The sequence below is a fragment of the Rhamphochromis longiceps genome, linkage group LG17 (assembly GCF_057381845.1).
Source record: "Rhamphochromis longiceps isolate RC_006_pf linkage group LG17, R_longiceps_female_GT1.1, whole genome shotgun sequence".
Taxonomy (NCBI): Eukaryota; Metazoa; Chordata; class Actinopteri; order Cichliformes; family Cichlidae; genus Rhamphochromis; species Rhamphochromis longiceps.
In genome coordinates this window covers 12,866,316-12,878,482 of record NC_140573.1, presented here as the reverse complement: position 1 = coordinate 12,878,482, position 12,167 = coordinate 12,866,316, and positions in this window count along the sequence as shown.

Genomic DNA, 12,167 nt, shown 5'->3' with positions numbered 1-12,167 from the left:
ATGCCAACATTCCTATAATGATGTTTCTCTGCGAAAATTCACTCACTTTCTCGAAAGAGCAACATATTTTCTAAATAAAGTTGGTAAAAGGTTGCTAGATAGATATCATGAGTTACTCTTTATTATTAAGCACAGGAACCATTCTGTCATGCTAAGATGAGTGCTTTGAAATAATAAATTACAAAATGCAAATAAGAAGAAGATTAGTCTGTGTTTATGGATGGCATTTAACTTTAATTGGTTCATTATTTCTGGAAATTGCATTTTTAAACTCTCCTGATTGCCACAGCTGTGCTTGGTGGCGTGTCTGGGGAATGAAGGCTACAGGTCGAGTGTCCTTCTCTGGAAAACAGGATCCTGTGAGAATGAACTTGGATGATCTACCTCTTAATGTGTTAACCAATTTGTCTTTGGAGAGGGTGCAGAATAATACCAGGGGTTCAATTTAAATTCTTGTTCATCTGTGGTTATGGATAAAATTCACAAAGTTTGAAAAAACAGTAACTTTCAGTCAGTGTAATTTTGCTTGTGTGCTCCTCTTTTTCTCAGGTCAAGTTGCCCTTATGTTGAATATCCTGAAACATAACCACAGGTCTTGTAAAGAATAAACCCTGCCTAAAATAAATCCCTTGTACAAAGCTTTTCTGTTTTTGTTTACCCACCATTTTCCTCTCCTGTTGTTGTGACTTGTCTGAAGAGAAGCCTCTAACCTTGTAGTCAGAGATTTATGCTGTGCTTCCAGAGGGGGAATTGAGCTCTTGTGGACATTGTAAATGTTTTGTATAAAACTTTGTGTTCATCCCTGTATTTTTCAAAATGTATTCCAAATTTCTAAGTCCATTACTGTAAAATAGAGACTTTTAAAATTGGATTATTCTTTTTGATACACCCTGTACATGTATATATTATCATACACATGTTGAGTTATGGGGTGTTACTGAAACTAAAAGTGAAAGTACTTATACTGCAGAAAATGCCACTGTATTACCATTAATATTTAAATTTGAAGTTGAAACTCATTTTAATATAAAAATAATAATAATAATATAAAAAAATATGTTTGTATTGTGACTGTACTATGAGGACTAAAAACTATACTCAAGGTGTAGGCCTGCTCATTAAACAGGCATACACCTTGATTTAAAAAGTACAATACATTAAAATGTATTAACTTAACATTAAAAAGAAAAAAATCCAAGAAGAATTAGAAGTCTTAATCACAGTCTGGCATGGTTAACTCTGAAAATCTACAGACTGACTACAAATATTAATTCTAAATCAAGGAGGTGTGATTTCTTATTTGTGCAAATCTAAAAATGTCTTGAGGAGGCAGCACCTGTCACACACAAAATGATAAATCATAGTCTAATTAGCTTGTATCGCTCTGTTTTCATGCGTATCTGTGCATGCGTGTAATACCTCACTGATCACAGCTGATTGCAGAGTGTTGAAAGGGGTCCTTTCCTAGCAAACTTGTGTCTTGAATGTCCTGTCAGAGAGCTCTGGCAAAGCAGCTGCCTCTCAGCTCGCCAAGCTCCGGCCTCTGTTAATGAGACATGCCCATGGCCATCAAAATGACAGATTTTTAGATTTCAAAGCTTCAAATCAAGCTACTTTCAAAGACAATGACCAACAAGATGGCAGTATTTAACAGGATGCTAAAACAGGCATTATGAGAACAGAATGCATTTTTAAGACATTACGACGGTGATCACTTTCCTTTTAGTATTTTTTAATTTAAGCGTATTTTCAGATTTCACTGAGCAAGCACTGCTTGTCTTGCTTGTACTTCTTGATGGTCAATTAAAAAAGATCACCAAAATACTGCTTTCAAGTATTTGGACCATTTACACATAGGGCATCTTCTTTCGGCTGCTTCCTTTTTTCAAATCTTGTGGTTTGTTTTAAAGGCTCAGTTTTAGTATTAAAGGATGAAGTATTTAGTTTTTTGTTTTATTTGAGAGAAAAGGCAGAATGGCAAATAATCAGCATCGTGTTAAACAAGCCGCATCAGGACACTAACTAATAATAATAATGGATACTTTATTGATCCCCATGGGGAAATTACTTGTTTTTCTCTGCATTTGACCCATTCACTCAGTGAAGCAGTGGGCAGCCCACTAAGCAGGCACCCGGGGAGCAGTGTGTAGGGACGGTACCTTGCTCAGGGGTACCTCAGGGTAGCCGTTAAGTGGATTCGAACCGCCGACCTTCCGATCATGGGGCGACCACTTTACCTACTTTACCTACTGAGCTATCCCTGCCCCCTAACTGAATGCATCACAGTCTTCATGGATCATTTTTCCAATTCAGTGACTCCAATTGCTTAAGGAGAAAGCCTGGCAGAAATCTACTGTTTACTAACACCTGTGCTGGCATCCAACTATCAACTGAATAAAGGCTTACCAGGGTCAGGCTGAACCCCGCTGCAGCAACAACAAAACTTTTTTGTTCTTGTCTAGTGGGAATCTATTGTTACTGTACAACTGGCCATCGGAGGACTTTTTCATACTTCTGCACTAACTATATATTTCAGCCTTTGCTGAATAAGAGAATTTACATCCTCCCATCTAATTGTCTTGTGCTTTTCCATATCAGCTGGCATAGGGTAAGAGGCAAGACACCCTGGACAGGTCACCAGTCGGTCACTGGGCTAAGACAGAGAGGCAATTCAGAATCATCAATTAACCTAATCCCACTAAACCCATGTCTTTGGACTGTTGCAGGAAGCCAGTGCACCCAGAGAGAATGCATGCAGACATGGGGAGAACATGCAAACTCCACATAGAAAGGCCTCGGCTAGGTGGTGGATTCAACCCCTAGGACATGCTTGCTTTGACACTGCTAACCACTGTGCTTGCCCTTATTTTTCATTAATTAATTATTTTTTTTGGATATCCTTGTTTTTAGTTTAACGGTACAACAGAGTCCAAAGTCATAAGGGTCTGACCAAGGTTAACTCAAACAGCAAAGGCTATGAGTTGGATTTGAACAGAGATGGCACTCTTCAAGTTCAATAACCTTAAGTAAACACTACAAGCTTAGTGGTATTTTGGAGGATGAAAAAAAATGCATATCACACATTGTTTTAGATGTGCATATCAAACAGCCCTCCTGGGATAATTTGCTGTCATCAGCAACAAGGGCAAAATGAACTCTGGAATGCTGCTGTGAAACAGCATCTGTCCCTCGATGTGCAGTATAGAGTCACTGCTGCCTGTGAAATGTCAGCATGCCCTCATAGATGACTGGTTTTCATCAGGATAAGGCTTGATCCAGAGATAAAGTGCCTCTCCTTATCAGCCATGACAGTTCTTGCTTGTTCTATCAAACACAAAGTGTAGGCACATGCCGCGGTGTTCACAGGACTCCCCGCTGGCATCAATAGCAACAGGATTTTCGAACGGGATTTTACTGGTCTCAGGCTTGTGAGCAACGATCTCTGATGCAAAGCCGTCTTATCTGACAACCGTGCAGTGTATACGGTGGTGTATCCGTATTTTTTTTTTTAACCAAGTATATGTTTTTGTGCACATATATTTGTGAATACAGGGTGTGTTCATCACTGTGGATGACTGCACAGGCACTAGTTATCTCAAATCAAGAGCATGAGGGCATTAGAGTACCCTTCACTACACCAGCCCTCCCATGTTACTTTTCCCTTCCATTCATCCATCCTTCCACCCATCCATCTAACCACCACAAGCACTCCATCACTCTCCTCCTCCCTTTATCCTTCATCCACAGCATAGAGCTCAGACTCCTGGGAAGATTATGTCTGCCTGTCAGGCTCTCTGGTATGATAGGTTAGAGCAGAGATTTTATTTTTTCATCCCTCCTGCACACATGAAAGCTGTCATGATTGGCGCTCATCTCGAATTGTGATTGTTGTGCTGCGTGCACATTTTTGTGGGGGACTCTCTTCTTAGATTTTCATACAGAGGGAAAGCTCTGCTGACAGCCAAGAACGACAAAGGTGCGGCAAAGCAGTCAAGTTCTCTTTATCGGTAAACGCAGGCATTCTCTTGTCTCCGAAGCATCTCCTCCTGGGAGTCGTTTTGTATTGCTGAGTCATAATGCAAAACTGAGATCTGTTGCTCTAGGAATGGCAGGAAAACAGAACGTCTGTTTTAAATGAATTGATTTCGTTTATATTGACTGAATTTGTGCAGGAGGATTCACGTAATGAGAGGCCGAGGCAAGATTTGAACCAAGGCCAAAGGTGGGAACGAGTAATTGCACAAGTTTAAATTCCTGCTATTACTGCATACATTTTAAGAGACTGCTCTTTCTTCATTACTGTGGTGCTGCAGACTTCAAAGCTATCCTATTACGTTTTTTCTTCTTTTTTTCTAATAGCCAACTTCCATTTTAATTTTTAGCCGAATGGAATGACTTCATTAATGCTGTCTAATGAACAAAGGCAATGCAATTCCAAGTCTGCAAAGTCCCAATTAAGATAATATCTGGATTGTGCTGTTTACTACTCATTTATAATAGATTTTACATTCTTGAAACATCTGCTTGGAAACGTTGAAACAACAGTCTCTTTGATCGTGTTGTACTATAGCACAGTATGTTGTTTTCTCAGGAAGTATCCAATTAATGACTTGACACTAAATAAATCCTAGTTTCCTGTGTGAGGTTTCCATGCCTTTTCCTACATGGGTTTCCTCTTATTGTATCTTGGTTTCTTTCTACAGTCCAAAGATGTGTGTTAGGTTAACTGGTGATTCTATGTAGGTGTGTAATGACTGCATGTCTCTCTGTGGCTACGTCCACACTAGCCCGGATAGATATGAAAATTGTGTTTTTGTCTGAAAACACTCCACGTCCACACTAGCGTATTCAGTCATTTTCACAGAGTTGTGCATCCACATTGAAACGGCTGAAAACGCTTATGTTCCAGTACTGTGCATGCGCGAAACGCAAGAAGATTCAGCCTGCCTCATTTCTTTCTGCCATTTATTTACTTTCCAGCTCTTTGAAATGCCACGGCAAAATGTTGAGGAAAAGCATCGAATTTTTTAAATGGACTAACAATGAGGTTGTTGCTGCGAGTAACACAAAAGTACAAAGTTGCAAAAGCGAGTGAGAATTAAAGAATTTGAAGAAAAGCTATCTGGAGCATGTACAGACTGATAGTAATCTTTAATAGGGCTGTGAAAATTGAGAGCAAACAAAACAACTGCTGCATAATGCCCTCCGCTATCTTTGTTTAATTGGTCACACTTAACACACTAGTTCATAGGTCATAAATTCTGTTCAGGAAGGCTGCATATTTCACTCTGACACAGTCAGTGGGCTGTTACTGCTGCGTCTCATCTTCATGGCAGTTGATTTACTTTAACCAAACCATGACCCCTTTCCAATCTGAACCCTAACCACAACCACAAAGATTTTAATGTCATAATTTAGGCAACTAAATATCAAAAGATTATAGCAGACTAAATCTAAAGTTGATTCAATGAACTAACATATAAAATGTAAAAGACAGTGTCTCTACCCCCGGGACTCTCATCTTGAACTTATCTCGACTTTCTACACAACTTATCTAGATGTCTAAAATAATTTCATCTAGTTTTTATTTGTTGACAAAAGTGCAATTACGTTTCATCACTGTTTTTTTTTCTAGTGCATCAGTTTTTATTTAGTCACCATCTTGTTTTCTGCAGAAATAAAGGTCACTGACTAAAACTGTGATGAAATGAGCATTGATGTCTAGTAACACAAATCAACTGATTCAATTTTTCCATTATTTCACAAGCTATTGTGACCCTCAGTTGGCTGTTATAAGTTAATGAAACCACCTTTTGAGTTTTAAGGGTTAAATGTATAAAACTTGAATCGTCCCTTACATTTACTGTACCTGTCTTTCTTTTGAGCACTCACTGTTCTGACACCTGCCTTCACTGACTGGCTGCATAACTTCCTAGTTCTGTAGCAAGCAATCACGGAGGTTACTTTGCTCCAAAAAATGGTGCCACTCACTTTTTATTCATCCTCTCCTCCTGAAGCTGGTCGTGTACACAGCTGTCACGACTGTCATTTTTCTGTCTCTCTCACTTTAAGCGAGCTTCTCTCTCGTGAATTCTTGTCCAGCCAACACAGCTCTGGGTACACTAACTGATGTGACACGGATGACAAGTCACTGCACATTAAAAAAAATCTTTTATTTGGATTAAGTCATGAGAGATCTCACAGCACAAATGTGAAACATATTTTGTTTTCCACTGTTCTTGTGCCAAAGTACTTGAGAGAAAAGAGCAGCTTGCAGCACCTATCATGTGTGTGCACACGCTTGTGAAGCACCAGACACTAATGCCCGAAGAGCGAAAGTCTGGGGAAATGCAACAGCGCTGCTGGACAACTGTGAAGAACATGATGAGATGTACTTGCTATTTTATTTAAAAGTGGGGGGAAAAATTAGATGTTATGCTGGACCATTGCTGGTTTATATACTAGGTTCTTACATTGTGTTCTTTTTTGTAGAGGCAATCTTTTGTGTCTTTTTTTTTAAGACAGCATACCTTTTCACATGCACCCTTACCATAGCACATTGACACAGACAGACTTTACCGATGAAAATCACAGTAATATGTGCCATTAGGTGTCCTTTCCTACAAGCCCCCCGATGCCTCTCTGAATTCCTGAATGCCTGCAGTCTCAGCATGAGTCTCTATTAGTCACTTTTATCTTCTTGGGGAACAGGGAGGGAAAAAAGCATTGAAAAGAATATGTCTAGCTCTCTCAGAACTATCCTATCCTGTCTCATAAAAAGATATCTCACCATGCAACTAAATTGCAAAGACAATTACATTTCAAGGTAAATTTATTTTCTCACTGGCAAAAAGGGTTTGGTAACCTGGCCCATAAAAGAATCAATGAACAAACAGCAACCAAAAACAAATCTAATTTAAATGATTCTGATCCAACTTTCAAATTTGTATCTTTGTGCACTTGTTTCCACCTGCTACATTTAGATTGCACCCTGGAAGTTCTGTTTTGACAACCTGAATGTGTGTACACGAATGCGGTCTTTCCTCACCTCCAGCCTTATTTCTTTCTGGTGAATTTTGCGCTCTGTTTCCTCAAAATGGAATTCAAGTGAAAGGTACACGATTTGGGCGCATTGAAGAAGATCCAGCACACATCACAGACTCATATGTGCAAGTGATCAGAACTAGACAGAAAGGGACGTGATGAAAGCTTTGCAGCACTTCGACACGTAAACTTAAAGGGTAGATCAGCCAAATTTAAATCAGGTATGGATTCTGATTTTTATAGTCAGTGTCACTGGATTTTATGATTGTACCTCTTACTCGGCTGTGAAAGAGTATTTGTCATTTTCTTGATTTATAAGATTTTTGCATATTTTTCACACTTAAATTTCAGATCATCAGACAAATGTAATATTAAACAAAGATAACCAGAGTAAATACAAAGTGCAGTCCTATCAAATGTATGATGTAATTTTTTTAAGAGAAAAAAAGATTTTTAAACCTACCAGATCCTGTCTGGAAAATTAATTGACCCTTACACCCAATAACTTGTTGTGTCACCCTTGGCAGCAACAACTGCAATCAAGCATTTGCGATAAGTAGCAATGAGTCTCTCACAACGCTGTGGAGGAATTTTGGCCTCCACTTCTTTTCAGAATTGTTTTAATTCAGCTACTTTGGAGCAGTTTCAAGTATGAACAGCCTGTTTAAAGTCATGCCAAAGCATTTCAATCTGATTTAAGTCTGGACTTTCAGTAGGCCACTTTTTTTCTTACTTTTCTTTTATTAGCAATTCACAGCAGTTGCCGCTTTGTTTCAGACCATTGCCTTGTTGCATAACCCAAGTGTGCTTAGGTTTCAGCACACTCACTGATTGCTGTACATTATCCTTCAGGATTTTCTGGTAGAGACTAAAATTCATGGTTCCATCGATTACAGCAAGGCGTTAAGCAGCAAAATTGTCCCAGGCAATCACACTACCACCTCCATGTTTGACTGTGGGTATGATGTTCTTTTTTTATCAGAAATCAGAATACTTTGTTGATCCCTGGGGGAAATTATTTTTTTGTTACAGTGCTCCATTATAAACAAACATTAACAAGACAGACAATACGCTAACTAAGAATAGTACAATATATACATATATATATATACATACATAAAGTCGCTTATTAATAAATAGCTGAAAAAGAAAGTGTAGCTGTAGCAGTGAACAGTGTGTTAAGTGGATGCGTTGTACAGGGAGATGGCCACAGGCAGGAGAGATTTCCTGTGTCGTTCAGTGGTGCTTTTTGGTAATCTCAGTCTCTCACTGAACGTGCTCCTGTGACTGACCAGCATGTCATGGAGTGGGTGGGAGGTGTTATCCAACATTGTCTTTATCTTGGACAACATCCGCCTCTCCGACACCACTTTGAGGGAGTCCAGCTCCATCCCCACAACATTACTGGCCTTACGGATTAGTTTATTAAGTCTGTTGGCATCTGTGACCCTCAGCCTGTTCCCCCAGCATGCAACAGCATAGAGGATAGCACTGGCCACAACAGACTCATAGAATATCCTGAGCATTTTCTGGGAGATGTTGAAGGACCTCAGTCGCCTCAAAAAATAGAGAAGACTCTGGCCCTTTCTGTAAAGTGCTGTGGTGTTTTTAGCCCAGTCCAGTTTACTGTCAGTGTGTACTCCAAGGTATTTATAGTCCTCCACAATGTCAACACTGACCCCCTGGATTGAAACAGGGGTCAAGTGTTTCCTGGTCTTCCTGAAGTCCACTATCAATTCCTTGGTCTTTGCCACGTTGAGCTGCAGATGATTCTGCTCACACCACATGACAAAGGAGTCGACCACAGCCCGGTACTCTGTCTCATCATCCCTGCTGATGCATCCAACCACCGCAGAGTCATCAGAAAACATCTGAAGATGGAGGTCTCTGTGCAGTGGCTGAAGTCTGTGGTGTAGCGGGTGAAGAGGAAGGGGGAGAGGACAGTCCCCTGTGGTGCTCCTGTGTTGCTGATTACCTTGTCAGACACACACTGTGGGAGACGTACATATTGTGGTCTTCCTGTCAGGTAATCAACAATCCAGGACACCAGAGAAGCATCCACCTGCATCGCTGCTAACTTATCACCCAGGAGGGTCGGCCTGATGGTATTGAAAGCACTAGAAAAGTCAAAAAACATGACCCTCACAGTGCTCGTCGGTTGGTCCAGATGGGTGTAGACACGATTGAGCAGGTAGATGATGGCGTCCTCAGTTCCGAGACGAGGCTGATAAGCGAATTGAAGGGGATCCAGATGTGGTCGTACTATGGGTCGCAGCTGGTCCAGGATGAGCCTTTCCAGGGTCTTCATGATGTGGGAGGTCAGTAATCCTGGGCGCCACTGGGACGTGGTGTCTTTGGTACAGGGACGAGGCATGATGTCTTCCACATCACTGGTACCCTTTGCAGACTCACAGTCAGCATAAACAGTTTATGAAAGACTCCACACAGCTGGGGGGCACAGGTCTTGAGGACGAGGGGACTCACTCCATCTGGTCCAGCAGACTTGCCTGAGTGAAGTCTCCTCATTTGCATCTCAACCTGGTATTGAGTGAAGGTGATGGGTGGGGGAGCGGTGTCAGGAATCTCACAGGAGGCAACAGCGCCATGTGAAGAGAGAGGCTGGCACAGTGGTGTGGCTCTGGATTCCAGGCTGACTACAGGTGAGGTTGTGGGGATGGGAGCAGACACTGTGGTGTCGAATCTATTGAAAAACAGATTCAACTCGTTAGCTCTATTCTCACCTCCCTCAGCTCCCCTGCTGTTGGTTGGCCTGAATCCAGTGATGGTCTTCATGCCCCTCCACACCTCTCTCATGCTGTTCTGCTGGAGTTTCCACTCCAGCTTCCTCCTGTAATTGTCCTTAGCCTCTCTGATCTTGTCCTTTAGTAACACCTGGACCTTCCTCACCTCCTCTTTATTGCCCCCTCTGAAAGCCCTCTTCTTGTTGTTGAGGAGGGCTTTGATGTCCTTAGTCACCCACGGCTTGTTATTTGGGTAACAATGAACAGTCTGAGCTGGAACAATGGAGTCTGTGCAGAAAGTTATGTAGTCTGTGATACACTCAGTAAGCCCATTGATGTACTCGGCGTGAGGCTCACAGAGTGTTTCCCAGTTGGTCACCTCGAAACAGCCCTGTAGTTCCGCTAAGGCTTCCTCTGACCACCTCCTAACGCTCCTTGTGGTCACAGGTTCCCTCCTCACAATTGGCACATAGCGGGGGGTGAGGTGAATCAGGTTATGATCTGACCTACCAAGTGGGGGGGAGGGAGGAGGAGCTGTATGCATCCTTGACATTAGCATACAGTAGGTCTAGAATTTTTTTCTCCCCTGGTCGGACAGTCCACATATTGTCTGAATGTTGGTAGTGTATTGTCCAGTGATACATGGTTGAAGTCACCCGAGATTACAATATAGGCACTCGGGTGCTGAGTCTGTAACCGGCCTACGGCAAAGTGGATAGTGTCACATGCAGCTGTGGGGTTAGCAGAGGGAGGAACATAAACAGCCATCAAGATGACGTGAGAGAATTCCATGGGCAAATAATACGGCCTGAGTCCAACAGCACACAGTTGAATGTCCGGGCAACAAATCCTTTCTTTGATTGTTATGTTGGCAGGGTTACACCACCGGTTGTTAACTAAAACAGCAAGCCCACCTCCTTTCCGCTTACCGCTAGCAATGCTGTCCCTGTCCGCCCGAACAGTGTGGAAGCCTTCCACGGAAGCATTCTCGTTGGGAATGTCCTGGTGCATCCATGATTCAATGAAACACATCAGGCTACACTCTCGGTATTCCCTCTGACTCCGTACCAGTGCTGAGAGCTCGTCGATTTTATTCGATAACGATTTCACATCGGGCGACCGTGGCTCAGGGGGTTGGGAAGCGTATCTGTAACCGGAAGGTCGCCGGTTCGATCCCTGGGCTCTCTGTCCTGGTCGTTGTGTCCTTGGGCAAGACACTTTACCTTACTTGCCTACTGGTGTTGGCCAGAGGGGCCGATGGCGCGATATGGCAGCCTCGCTTCTGTCAGTCTGCCCCAGGGCAGCTGTGGCTACAACCGTAGCTTGCCTCCACCAGTGTGTGAATGTGAGAGTGAATGAATAGTGGCATTGTAAAGCGCTTTGGGTGCCTTGAAAAGCGCTATATAAATCCAATCCATTATTATTTCCCATTACGATAGACGGCAGACACGGTTTATACCTCCTCCTCGCTTTGAGCCTCCGCTGTCTCACCGTCTCCTTCTTTCTTCTCTTCTGTCCTTGACCTCTGCATCCCCGATGTGTTTTCCTCCAAATTTCAGCTGGTGCTTCTGCAGGTCTAGCCAGCGAGCCGGCCGGCATCAGGGCGACCAGCTGATCTCTGGAGTAAACAGTCCGTGAGTGTAGGAGATGTGCCCCAGTCCCGTTCCTTGATAAAAGTAATAGTTCCACGGCCACCAGAAGAACAAAAACTCTCAATCCACATGATTGAGTAAAAGATAATAAACGGATGAAAATACAAGTCAGAGAAAAAAAAAAATGACATACTGTTAGTTTTACCCTAGACTTTTATCTATTTATTTATTTTGTCATTCCATATAACATTTTCCCAAAGATCTTAAGGATCTTATCATCAATTTTTTATTTTTTTTTTACAAATGTGAGATGAGTCTTTGGGTTCTCTTTGGTCAGCAGTGATTTTCTCCTTATTACTCTTCCATCTAGGCCCTTTTTTTGCCCAGTCTCTGTATTGTTGTTGAATAACTGAGGCAAATGAGGCCTAAAGTTCTTTGGATGTTGTTCTGGGTTCTTTTTTGACCTCCTGGATGAGTCGTTGATGCACTCTTGGAGCAATATTAGTAGACTGGCCACTCCTTGGAAAGTTCACAACTGTTCCAAGTTTTGATAACTGGATTGTATGGATAGTTTTTTGCCTTGAATAAGTAAATCATAATATGGGCATTTTTTATTTACTTGGGGTATCTTTGTCTGTAAATTGTATGCACATTTGTTTGATGATCTGAAATATTGTGTGACACAAGTGTGACAAATATGCAAGAAAGTAAGAAATCAGGAAGGGACCACAAGAGTTCATAAGGTTGTCATCCAGGAAGCAAGGATTTGACACCTATCCATCCATCCAAT